Source organism: Gossypium hirsutum, chromosome D13 (genome assembly GCF_007990345.1).
Source record: "Gossypium hirsutum isolate 1008001.06 chromosome D13, Gossypium_hirsutum_v2.1, whole genome shotgun sequence".
NCBI classification, from domain to species: Eukaryota; Viridiplantae; Streptophyta; class Magnoliopsida; order Malvales; family Malvaceae; genus Gossypium; species Gossypium hirsutum.
In genome coordinates this window covers 27724468-27735403 of record NC_053449.1, presented here as the reverse complement: position 1 = coordinate 27735403, position 10936 = coordinate 27724468, and the positions used below count along the sequence as shown (strand labels likewise).

At 39.5% G+C, this 10936-nt stretch overlaps 1 non-coding gene across 1 annotated transcript; it reads right to left on the bottom strand.

The window, feature by feature from the left end:
* Positions 1 to 10012: 10012 nt before the first annotated feature.
* On the bottom strand, positions 10013 to 10119 carry LOC121225892 (small nucleolar RNA R71). The gene has a single exon (XR_005923795.1). It is a non-coding gene; the product is annotated as a small nucleolar RNA R71 (small nucleolar RNA).
* Positions 10120 to 10936: the final 817 nt, after the last annotated feature.

The window sequence follows — 10936 nt, the reverse complement described above, 5'->3', positions numbered from 1 at the left end:
ATGAAATGGACCTAGTTACTTTCGTAACAGATGCTGGCAGCAGCAGTGACATGAGATTGAAAAATCACTAAAAATAGTACGAGTGGAATTAATTGATGAATAAATTATGTATTCGAAGCTCGATGAGTCTATTTTCATATAGAAGCAACGAAAAGATCATATGGACAGTATGTTAAGGGATATTCAGGTTCTCGTGAGACAGGGTAAGAACGGTTTCTGGATTCCCTGTTCCGACTTTGGAATTCATTATAAATCAACCAGAGATAATTAGGAGTCATACCATATATGTATAGATTCCTCTCTGAGTATAGTTTCTATAGAAACAAACGGCATCAGTATTGAAACTCTGTGCAGGGAGATATCCAAGTCGTAATGCACAAAGGTCAGTGTAGACGATCCCTGTAACATGGGAGACTTTGACTAATAAACTGTACTAATTGGTCCAACCAAAAATTCTAGAAAAAAATGTGTAGATGGCCATATGAGTCTATTTTCAGTGAAAATTTACGGAACTAGATTTCGAGTTTCAGAACTCGAGATATGATTTTTTTTTAGCGACTAGTACGCAGACTGGCAGCTTGTCTAGAAAATTTTTTTTAAGTGGGTTGAAGTCTGTTAACACCTCGTGTTCGACTCCGGCGACGGCCTCGGGTTCGGGGTGTTACATTTGATTGGTATCAGAGCTATGGTTTAGTCGGTTCTAGGACTACCATAGCACGTATGAGTCTAGCTATACATGCCGAATGTTAATGTTTAACTGTGTGATGACTTCTGACGGTTAAAATTTATGTTTTGATTAGTAAATGGATCCCGGTGTAGAGAGAACCTTGGCGGATGACATTGAAAGTGTAGCGGCTGCTCCTGCACAAGGGACGCCGCCTGTTGAACCTCAGTCATCTGCGAATAATCAAGGTGAGGGGGCTAAACAAGCCTTCCTTACCATGATGAATGAATGGGTTGCGCAGTATGCCCGAACCAATCCGGCTGTCCAACAATTCCCTAATTTGAATAATCCACCCCCGGAGCCAGTAATGCCATCAGTTACTGATCCTGTGAGGCTGAGTAAGCCACCTGTAGACTTGATTAGGAAGCGCGGGGCTGAGGAGTTCAGGGCCATAGTTACTGATGATGCTGAAAGGGCCGAGTTCTAGCTTGATAACACCATTCGGGTGTTTGATGAACTGTCATGCACACCCGATGAATGTCTAAAGTGTGCTATATCCTTGTTGCGGGACTCAGCCTACTATTGGTGGAGGACCCTGATTTCCATAGTCCCAAACGAACGAGTAACTTGGGACTTCTTTCAGACGGAATTTCGAAAGAAATATATTAGTCAACGGTTCATTGATCAAAAGCGTAAGGAATTCTTGGAACTTAAGCAAGGCCGTATGACAGTATTTGAATACGAACATGAATTCGTAAGACTGAGTAGGTATGCCCGGGAGTGTGTAGCTGATGAGGTTGCTATGTGCAAAAGATTCGAAGAAGGATTGAATGAAGATTTAAAGCTACTAATGGGTATTTTGGAAATAAAAGAATTCGTAACACTAGTCGAACGAGCCTGCAAGGCGGAAGAACTTGGAAAGGAGAAGAAGAAGGCTGAATTTGAGGCTAGAGACTATCGTAAAAGATCGACGAGTAAAGCTCCATTCTCAGCCGTAAAGAAGTTCAGGGAGGACACTAATAAGTCGAGGACGACTGCGGGAATTTCCATCAGAGCAAGACCATCGACGGACTCCCGAGCTACTTCGGTAGCTAGTGCGGGCAATAACCGTCTAGAGAAACCTGAATGTCCCCAATGTGGAAGACGACACATAGGTGAATGTTGGGGTAAGACTATTAACAGGGCCTGTTACGGATGCGGTTCGAAGGACCACTTCATTAGAGATTGCACGGAGCTTGATGAGAAGAATAAGATTCAAGGTGCAAGACCTAGTGGAGTGACAACTAGAGGTAGACCACCGAGAATTTTAGGAGGTAGGGGTGGTAGTCAGAGAGGGACCTCTGATACGGCTGTTCGAGCCGAGAACCGTACTCCTGCTAGAGCATATGCCATTCGCGCACGAGAGGAGGCATCCTCCCCTGACGTCATCACTGGTACCTTTACTCTCTTTGATACTAATGTGATTGCATTGATTGACCCTGGCTCTACTCATTCATATGTATGTGAAACCTTAGCATCCAGTAAGACTCTACCTGTTGAGTCTACTGAGTTCGTAATTCGGGTGTCAAATCCCTTGGGTCGTTACGTGCTTGTCGACAAAGTGTGTAAGAGATGTCCCCTAGTAATTCGAGGTTCTTGTTTTCCGGTGGACTTGATGCTTTTGCCGTTTGATGAATTTGATGTTATTCTTGGTTTGGATTGGTTGACCGCGCATGATGCGGTTGTGAATTGCAAAAGTAAGACTATCGATTTGAGGTGCGCAAATAACGAGATAATCCGAGTTGAGTCTGCGGACTTAAGGGGGTTGCCAGCTGTAATATCAGCAATGTTGGCCCAGAAATATGTAAGAAAAGGGTGCGAAGCATACCTTGCGTATGTACTTGATGACAAAGAGTTAGAAAAGAAACCCGAATCTGTGCCGGTGGTTTGTGAATACCCGGATGTGTTTCCTGAAGAGTTACCGGGTTTGCCACCTGTTCGGGAGATAGAGTTTGGTATTGAGCTTGTACCTGGAACTACGCCAATTTCGATAGCTCCGTATCGTATGGCACTAACCGAGTTAAAAGAATTGAAAGCTCAATTGCAAGAGTTGACGGATAGAGGTTTCGCTCGACCGAGTTTCTCACCTTGGGGTGCACCAGTATTGTTCGTGAAAAAGAAGGACGGAACCATGAGGTTGTGCATTGACTATCGTCAACTGAATAAAGTGACGATAAAGAACAAATATCCGTTACCGCGTATCGATGATTTGTTCGACCAACTGAAGGGAGCCTCAATGTTCTCAAAAATAGATTTGAGATCGGGCTATTATCAGTTGCGAATTCGAGATTCGGACATACCCAAAACTGCTTTCAGAACGGGATATGGTCACTACGAGTTCTTAGTGATGCCGTTTGGGCTCACAAATGCCCCTGCGGTATTTATGGATTTGATGAATCGGATCTTCAGACCATATTTGGATCGGTTCGTAGTTGTGTTCATTGATGACATCTTGGTCTATTCAAGAGATGAGACCGAACATGCTGAGCATCTGAGGCTAGTGTTGCAAATTTTGCGGGATAAGCAGTTATATGCTAAGTTCAGTAAGTGTGAGTTCTGGTTAAGAGAGGTTAGCTTCTTGGGTCATGTGGTATCCGCATCGGGTATTCGAGCTGACCCGAGCAAAATTTCAGCCATACTTAACTGGAAGCCTCCAAGAAATATTACTGAAGTTCGGAGCTTCCTGGGACTCGACGGTTATTACCGACGATTTGTCAAAGGTTTCTCGATGATAGCCACACCAATGACGAAGCTACTTCAAAAGGATGTTAAGTTCGAATGGACGGAGAAATGTCAGAAAAGTTTTGATCAACTAAAAACTTATTTGACTGAAGCTCCAATTTTAGTGCAACCCGAATCAGGCAAAGAGTTTGTCATTTATAGTGACGCATCCCTACTTGGGTTGGGTTGCGTATTGATGCAAGAAGGTCGAGTGGTGGCCTATGCGTCGAGACAATTAAAGCCACATGAGAAAAATTATCCGACCCATGATCTTGAACTAGCTGCCATCGTATTTGCTTTAAAAATATGGCGACATTACTTATTTGGTGAGAAGTGCCATGTATTTTCGGATCACAAAAGTCTAAAAAATTTGATGACTCAAAGAGACTTAAATCTGCGACAAAGACGTTGGCTTGAGTTGTTGAAAGATTACGAGCTTGTCATTGATTACCACCCGGGAAAGGCTAATATGGTTGCGGACGCCTTAAGCCGGAAATCACTGTTTGCTTTACAAGCGATGAATGTGCACTTGTCTGTTCTACCCGACAATGTGTTAATAGCTGAATTAAAAGCCAAACCATTATTGATTCATCAAATTCGTGAAGCCCAGAAAGTTGATGATGAATTGGTTGCAAAACGGGCTGAGTGTGCTCCGAACAAGGAATCGGAGTTTCAAATTGATGATAATGATTGTTTGAGGTTCAGAAGTCGTTTGTGTATTCCAAGGAGTTCGGAACTCATTTCGATGATTCTGAACGAAGCCCATTGTAGCCGAATGTCAAGTTACCCGGGGAGTACGAAAATGTACAACGATTTGAAACGTTGGTTTTGGTGGCATGGTATGAAACGAGACATCTCTGACTTTGTTTCGAGATGTTTAATATGTCAACAAGTGAAAGCGGAACATCAAGTGCCTTCAGGATTACTTCAGCCGATCATGATACCCGAGTGGAAATGGGATCGAGTCACAATGGACTTTGTGTCCGGACTACCATTGTCAACAAGTAAGAAGGATGCGATTTGGGTTGTTGTTGATAGACTGACTAAGTCGGCTCACTTTATCCCTGTGCGTACGGATTTTTCATTGGATAAACTAGCCGAATTGTATGTTTCTCAGATTGTGAGATTACATGGAGTACCTATTTCTATCGTGTCGGATAGAGATCCGAGATTCACCTCGCGATTTTGGAAGAAATTGCAAGAAGCGTTGGGTACCAAGCTGCATTTTAGCACCGCTTTTCATCCACAAACCGATGGTCAATCCGAGCGGATGATTCAGATACTTAAGGATATGTTGAGATGTTGCATCCTCGAGTTTAGTGGTTCATGGGAACGGTATTTATCTTTGATTGAATTCGCTTACAACAATAGTTTTCAATCAAGTATTAAGATGGCACCTTACGAGGCTTTGTACGGTCGTAAATGCCGTACACCATTGTTTTGGACCGAGCTCGGTGAAAGTAAAATTTTCGGAGTTGATTTGATTAAAGATGCCGAACAGAAAGTAAAGGTAATCCGTGAAAGTCTGAAGGCAGCCACAGATCGTCAGAAATCGTATGCGGACTTGAAACGAAAGGACATTGAATATCAGGTGGGAGATAAAGTGTTCCTTAAAGTTTCGCCTTGGAAAAAGGTACTCAGGTTTGGCCGTAAGGGCAAGTTGAGCCCGAGATTCATTGGGCCGTACGAAATCTCCGAACGAGTTGGTCCGGTTGCATATAGATTGATTTTGCCCCCTGAACTTGAAAGGATACACGATGTCTTTCATGTTTCGATGCTTCGACGCTATAGATCTGATCCTTCGCACATAATTAGTCTGTCGGAGGTTGAAATTCGAGCCGATATGAGTTATGAAGAAGAGCCGATGTGTATCCTAGCTCGTGAAGTGAAGGAGTTGCGGAACAAAAGGGTTCCGTTAGTAAAGGTGCTATGGCTCAAACACGGGATCGAGGAAGCTACTTGGGAAACCGAGAGTTCGATGAAGGAACGATACCCAAACCTATTTACTGGTAAGCTTTTCGAGGACGAAAATTTCTTAAGTGGGGGAGAGTTGTGACAGCCCTAATGTGACCCTAGTCGGAAAGTGGTTTCGGGACCACAAGACCGAGTCGTAAAATAATTAATTGCTATATTCTCTGCTTATTATGTGTGAACATGAGTATGTGGAAGTTTCATTCCCTAATTTTACCAATTGCATGAGAAATTGTTAATAGGGATCGATTTGAGACATGGTGAAAATATGATAGTCCAATTTAAAATGGTCTATTAGTGCATGTACCAAAAAGAGTGGACTTGCATGTCAAATAGACCATTTTTGAATGTGAATGGCCGGCCAACACACGCATGCATTATGGTGTTCCCTTGTCTTCATTTTTTTATATTTGGTGGGAATTATGTATAATAAATTTATATTAGTAAGTGGTGATAAAAACAAAGTTCCATCATCTTTTCTATCATCTTGCCGAAACCATAAGGAAAAGAAAAGAAAAATGGAGGCTAGGACATTCGGCCAAGTGAGTTTATAGATTAAGGTATGATATCATGTGGTTCTTTTGGCATTTTTTTTGTGACGTTGAGTTGTTTTGATGCTCATAACATGACCCATGTGTTGATTTTTGAGTTGTGCTGCAAGAAACCTTTGGTTATGTTCTTATATGCCAAATTGATGATGTTTTGTAGTATGTGATTTGAAATGGTTATAGATGAATATGAACTAAGAAACATGTATTATTGAGTAAGTAGAAGATAGAATGGGGTTTAAATGGGAGGTTCATTTGATTTATTTTTGTCCTTGTATGAAAAGTGGTTCTTTGTTAAGGCCGAATGAGTCATGCTAGATTAGTTGAAAAGAATGTTCATGTTATGAGGTAATTTGAATAATTGACCGAAACATGGAAGGAAGGGCAAGATTTATAAATTATGTTGAGGGTGAAAGGAATAATGAAAGTTGTATTAAGTTTAATGTGCATACTTTAGTCTAAGTGTTGAGGAGTATTCGGCTAAGATAGTTGAAATGTGGGTGTTGCCGATTTTTAAATTTAGATCATGGGAGTGGCTATAATGGGCATTAAGATGTTGAACTTAAGAAATTAGAAGTAAATGAACTTGATAGTATTTAAGAGATAGAGGTGATAGATTAATGTTGCACATTCGGCTATGGTTAGGCATGTTGATGATCTTATCTTGATTTAGATAATTAGGCATAAAAGGGTGGTAAAGGGGATGAAATTGTCGAATGATTAGTTGGGTAACAAAAGAAGCATTCGGCCATCACTTGAGAGCTTGTGTGATGTTGGGTTTAAAATTAGCAAAGGTAACTTACCTAATGCATGTGCATGTGTGATTAGATTTTTGATGATATGGTAGTTGCATGAGGTTATTAGCCGAATATACTAACATACATATACATGTGAAATTGGATTGTAAATATTTAGCAAGGTGGTTAAACTAGTTAAATTATTGATTAAGCTCAAGGAGTTAAAGGAGGTGAATCGAGCAAAGGCAAAGAAAAGGTCATCGAGTAGCCGAGTTGGAACCGTCTTACCCAACACGAGGTAAGTCATTAAGCATATAGTTGGTATTAATTCAAATGGTCATAACGTTTATGTAATGATGCTGAATGGAATGAATAAATATATATATGCATGTACGTATGTGATGATGAAAGTGTTGAATGAAAAGAAAAGAGGTGAGATGTATTGAGTTGTTGATCTCGGCACTAAATGTGCGAGTATAAACATTTATGACCATGAGATTGGCGCTACGTGTGCGGGTTTAAATTGTGCAGCACTAAGTGTGCGAATTGACTATGTAGCACTAAGTGTGCGAGTTTGACTATGTAGCACTAAGTGTGCGAATTGACTATGTAGCACTAAGTGTGCGAGTTTGACTATGTAGCACTAAGTGTGCGAGTTGACTATGTAGCACTAAGTGTGCGAGTTTGATTATGTAGCACTAAGTGTGCGAGTTGATTATATAGCACTGAGTGTGCGGACTTAATATATATTCTTGAATCATTATGGACACTAAGTGTGCGACGCTATTGAGTCGATCACGGACAGCGGATCGGGTAAGTGTCTTGAGTTCATGGCTAATAGGTGCTATGTCTATACTTGGTGTTGAGCTTGGTAAGTTTGAACCTATGTGACAAATATACTTGAAGTCACGTACATGAAATTTATCGTAGAATGGGTGAAAGGCCGTTTAGTTGTATGTTTGTAACGAAAATAAAATGATTTATGAAAATGCCTCGAATATCCTATTGATGAGTATGTGGATTGTGAATGCATAAATTGGTATGAAATTAAACCGATAGGTTGGAGGAACTATGGTATGGTTCTGAATGGATGGAGTAATTAGCCTCGTTCCATTTGTTTTCTCTTGTGATAATGTTATTGATGGATGATAGTGCATAGCTTATGACTTACTGAGTTATAAACTCACTCGGTGTTTCCTTGTCACCTATTCTAGGTTTCTTGGACACATCTCTTTTTGCGTGGTCGGGCCGTCATCGAAGTCATCACACCGGATAGCAAGTTTTGGTACTTTCTTCTTAGTCGGCTTAGGAGAACATTTCGGCATGTATAGGCTATTATGTTGCGTTTGAACTTTGGTATGTAAACTTTAAGCCATGCGAAAATGGCATGAATGTTCGATTGAGTTGGATCAAGGAGTAGGCATGAAATGGACCTAGTTACTTTCATAACAGATGCTGGCAGCAGCAGTGACATGAGATTGAAAAATCACTAAAAATAGTAGGAGTGGAATTAATTGATGAATAAATTATGTATTCGAAGCTCGATGAGTCTATTTTCATATAGAAGCAACGAAAAGATCATATGAACAGTATGTTAAGAGATATTCAGGTTCTCGTGAGACAGGGCCAGAACGGTTTCTGGATTCCCTATTCCGACTTTGGAAATTCATTATAAATCAACCAGAGATAATTAGGAGTCATACAATATATGTATAGATTCCTCTCTGAGTCTAGTTTCTATAGAAACAAACGGCATCAGTATTGAAACTCTGTGCAGGGAGATATCCAAGTCGTAATGCACAAAGGTCAGTGTAGACGATCCCTGTAACATGGGAGACTTTGACTAATAAACTGTACTAATTGGTCCGACCAAAAATTCTAGAAAAAAATGTGTAGATGGGCATATGAGTCTATTTTCAGGGAAAATTTACGGAACTGGATTTCGAGTTTCAGAAATCGAGATATGATTTTTTTTAGCGACTAGTACGCAAACTGGCAGCTTGTCTAGAAAATTTTTTTTAAGTGGGTTGAAGTCAGTTAACACCTCGTGTTCGACTCCGGCGACGGCCTCGGGTTCGGGGTGTTACACATAATATCTTTAGTCAGCTCATTATCTTGCATAGTTTTTAGGTTTATGTAACTAAACTGTTGCAAAAGTAAATGTCTTTGTGACCTTAGATAAATGCTAAGAAACCCTTAGTTTAATATGACCATTAAATTGCATATTTCACTAAGTAAAAGATTCGAAAGGACTTAATTTGGTTTTCAAAATTAAGAAAGATCGAGTTACCATGAAAGTATTTCCGAACATTGTTAAGCATGATAAAGTAAATTGAATTGATTAATATAATTGTCCTAGCCCATTTTATATTGATTGTTTTTGTTGCTAAAGCCATTCATTCATACATTTCAATCAATTGCATTTAGATTTAATTGCATATGGATCATATTGCATCTAGCTAATTTAATTTAATCATTCACCACTCAAAGTCTTGTGTTTTTACCACCAAATTGTTAACTTATAATTTTACAAATAATTGATTAACATACACAACACCTATGGAGACGATAACTCATTTTTACTTACTTATTACTTGAACGATTGTGTACAGTTGCGCATATTCCTTGTTATAAGTTTTTGGCGCCGTTGTAGGTGACTGTTGCCTGAATCATTTTTTTTTGTGAAATTATTTTTACAATTTGGTTTTTATTTCTATTTAATTTCTAACTTTACTAATTTATTCTTTATTCTTTATTTTTTATTTATTTTTAGGTGTTTTATGCGCTTAGATCGAATCATTGATCTATCACCTGTGGACCATGAAATCGAGTGGACTTTTAGACAAGTAAGATGCGAAAGATCTGCTCAAAAACAAGTCGAGATAGACCTTGGAAATCAAAATGGTGGAGAAAGTAATGGAGTTAATCATATGCATAACCCAATCCTTATTGCTGATGATAGGGATCATGCCATTAGACAATATGCTGTGCCACTCTTCAATGAATTAATTTTGGGAATCAGAAGGTTGAATATCGAGGCAACCCAATTCTTGTTAAAACCAGTGATGTTTCAAATGCTCCAAATAGTGGGCTAGTTTAGTGTTATGCCCATGAAAGATCCACACTTACACCTTCGTTTGTTCATAGGGGTGAGTGATTCATTCAAGATAGCTGATGTGACTAAAAACACACTGAGGTCAAAATTGTTTTCATACTCGTGGTGAGATCGAGCATGAGCATGGCTGAATTCATTGCCACCAAGTTCAATATCTACTTGGTAAGAATTAGCAGAAAGGTTTTTGGTAAAGTATTTTCCACCGAGCAAAAATGCAAAGTTTCGTAATGAGATAACTACTTTCCAACAATTGGATGACGAGTCTTTATATGAGGTGTGTGAAAGATTCAAGGAATTGCTTCGTAAGTATCCTTATCATGGTATTCCTTATTGTATCCAATTGGAGACGTTTTATAGTAGTTTCAACACACATACAAGATTGATGGTAGATGATTATGCAAATGGTGTAATTTTGTCTAAGTCTTATAATGAGGCTTACGAGATCATTGAAAGGATCACTAGCAACAATTACCAATGGCTGACAAATCGAGCAGTTTTTGGAAGACAAGTAGCTGTATTGCATGAAGTGGAAACACTAACTTCACTCTCTGCTGAAGTACCTTCTATTTCCTCAATGTTAAAATAGTTTACCACTAATTATTTGAATAATTTTATAGCTTAATCACTAAGTCAGTATGATGTTGTTTCTTATGTGTATTTTGGGGATGATAATTCTTTCGACAATCGCCCTTCAAAACCTGAGTCAGTTTGTTATGTAAGGAGTTAGTATCAAAACAAAAATGGAAAAGGACCGCAGTCCAACTTCTACAATCCATTGTGGCAGAATCATCCGAACTTTTCCTAGAGTAACTAAGAAAATGGATCGAACAACAATTGGATGCAGCATAGACACAATCAAACCTAAGGGTTTAACCAAAAAGCCCCAAAACCACCTCAAGCTAAGTCATCAAACATTTTGGAGGACTTGTTAAAGGTGTACATGGAGAAAAATGACGCCTTTATCCAAAGTGAAGTAGCAACGCTGAAAAATCTAGAGAACTAGATGGGTTAGTTAGCTACTGAGCTTCAGAGTAGACCACAAGAAGCCTTGTCGAGTGATATAAAAAATCCAATAAATTTGGGTAAGGACCATTGCAAAGTGGTTACATTATGAAGTGGTAAGATTTTGGAACCCAAGGAG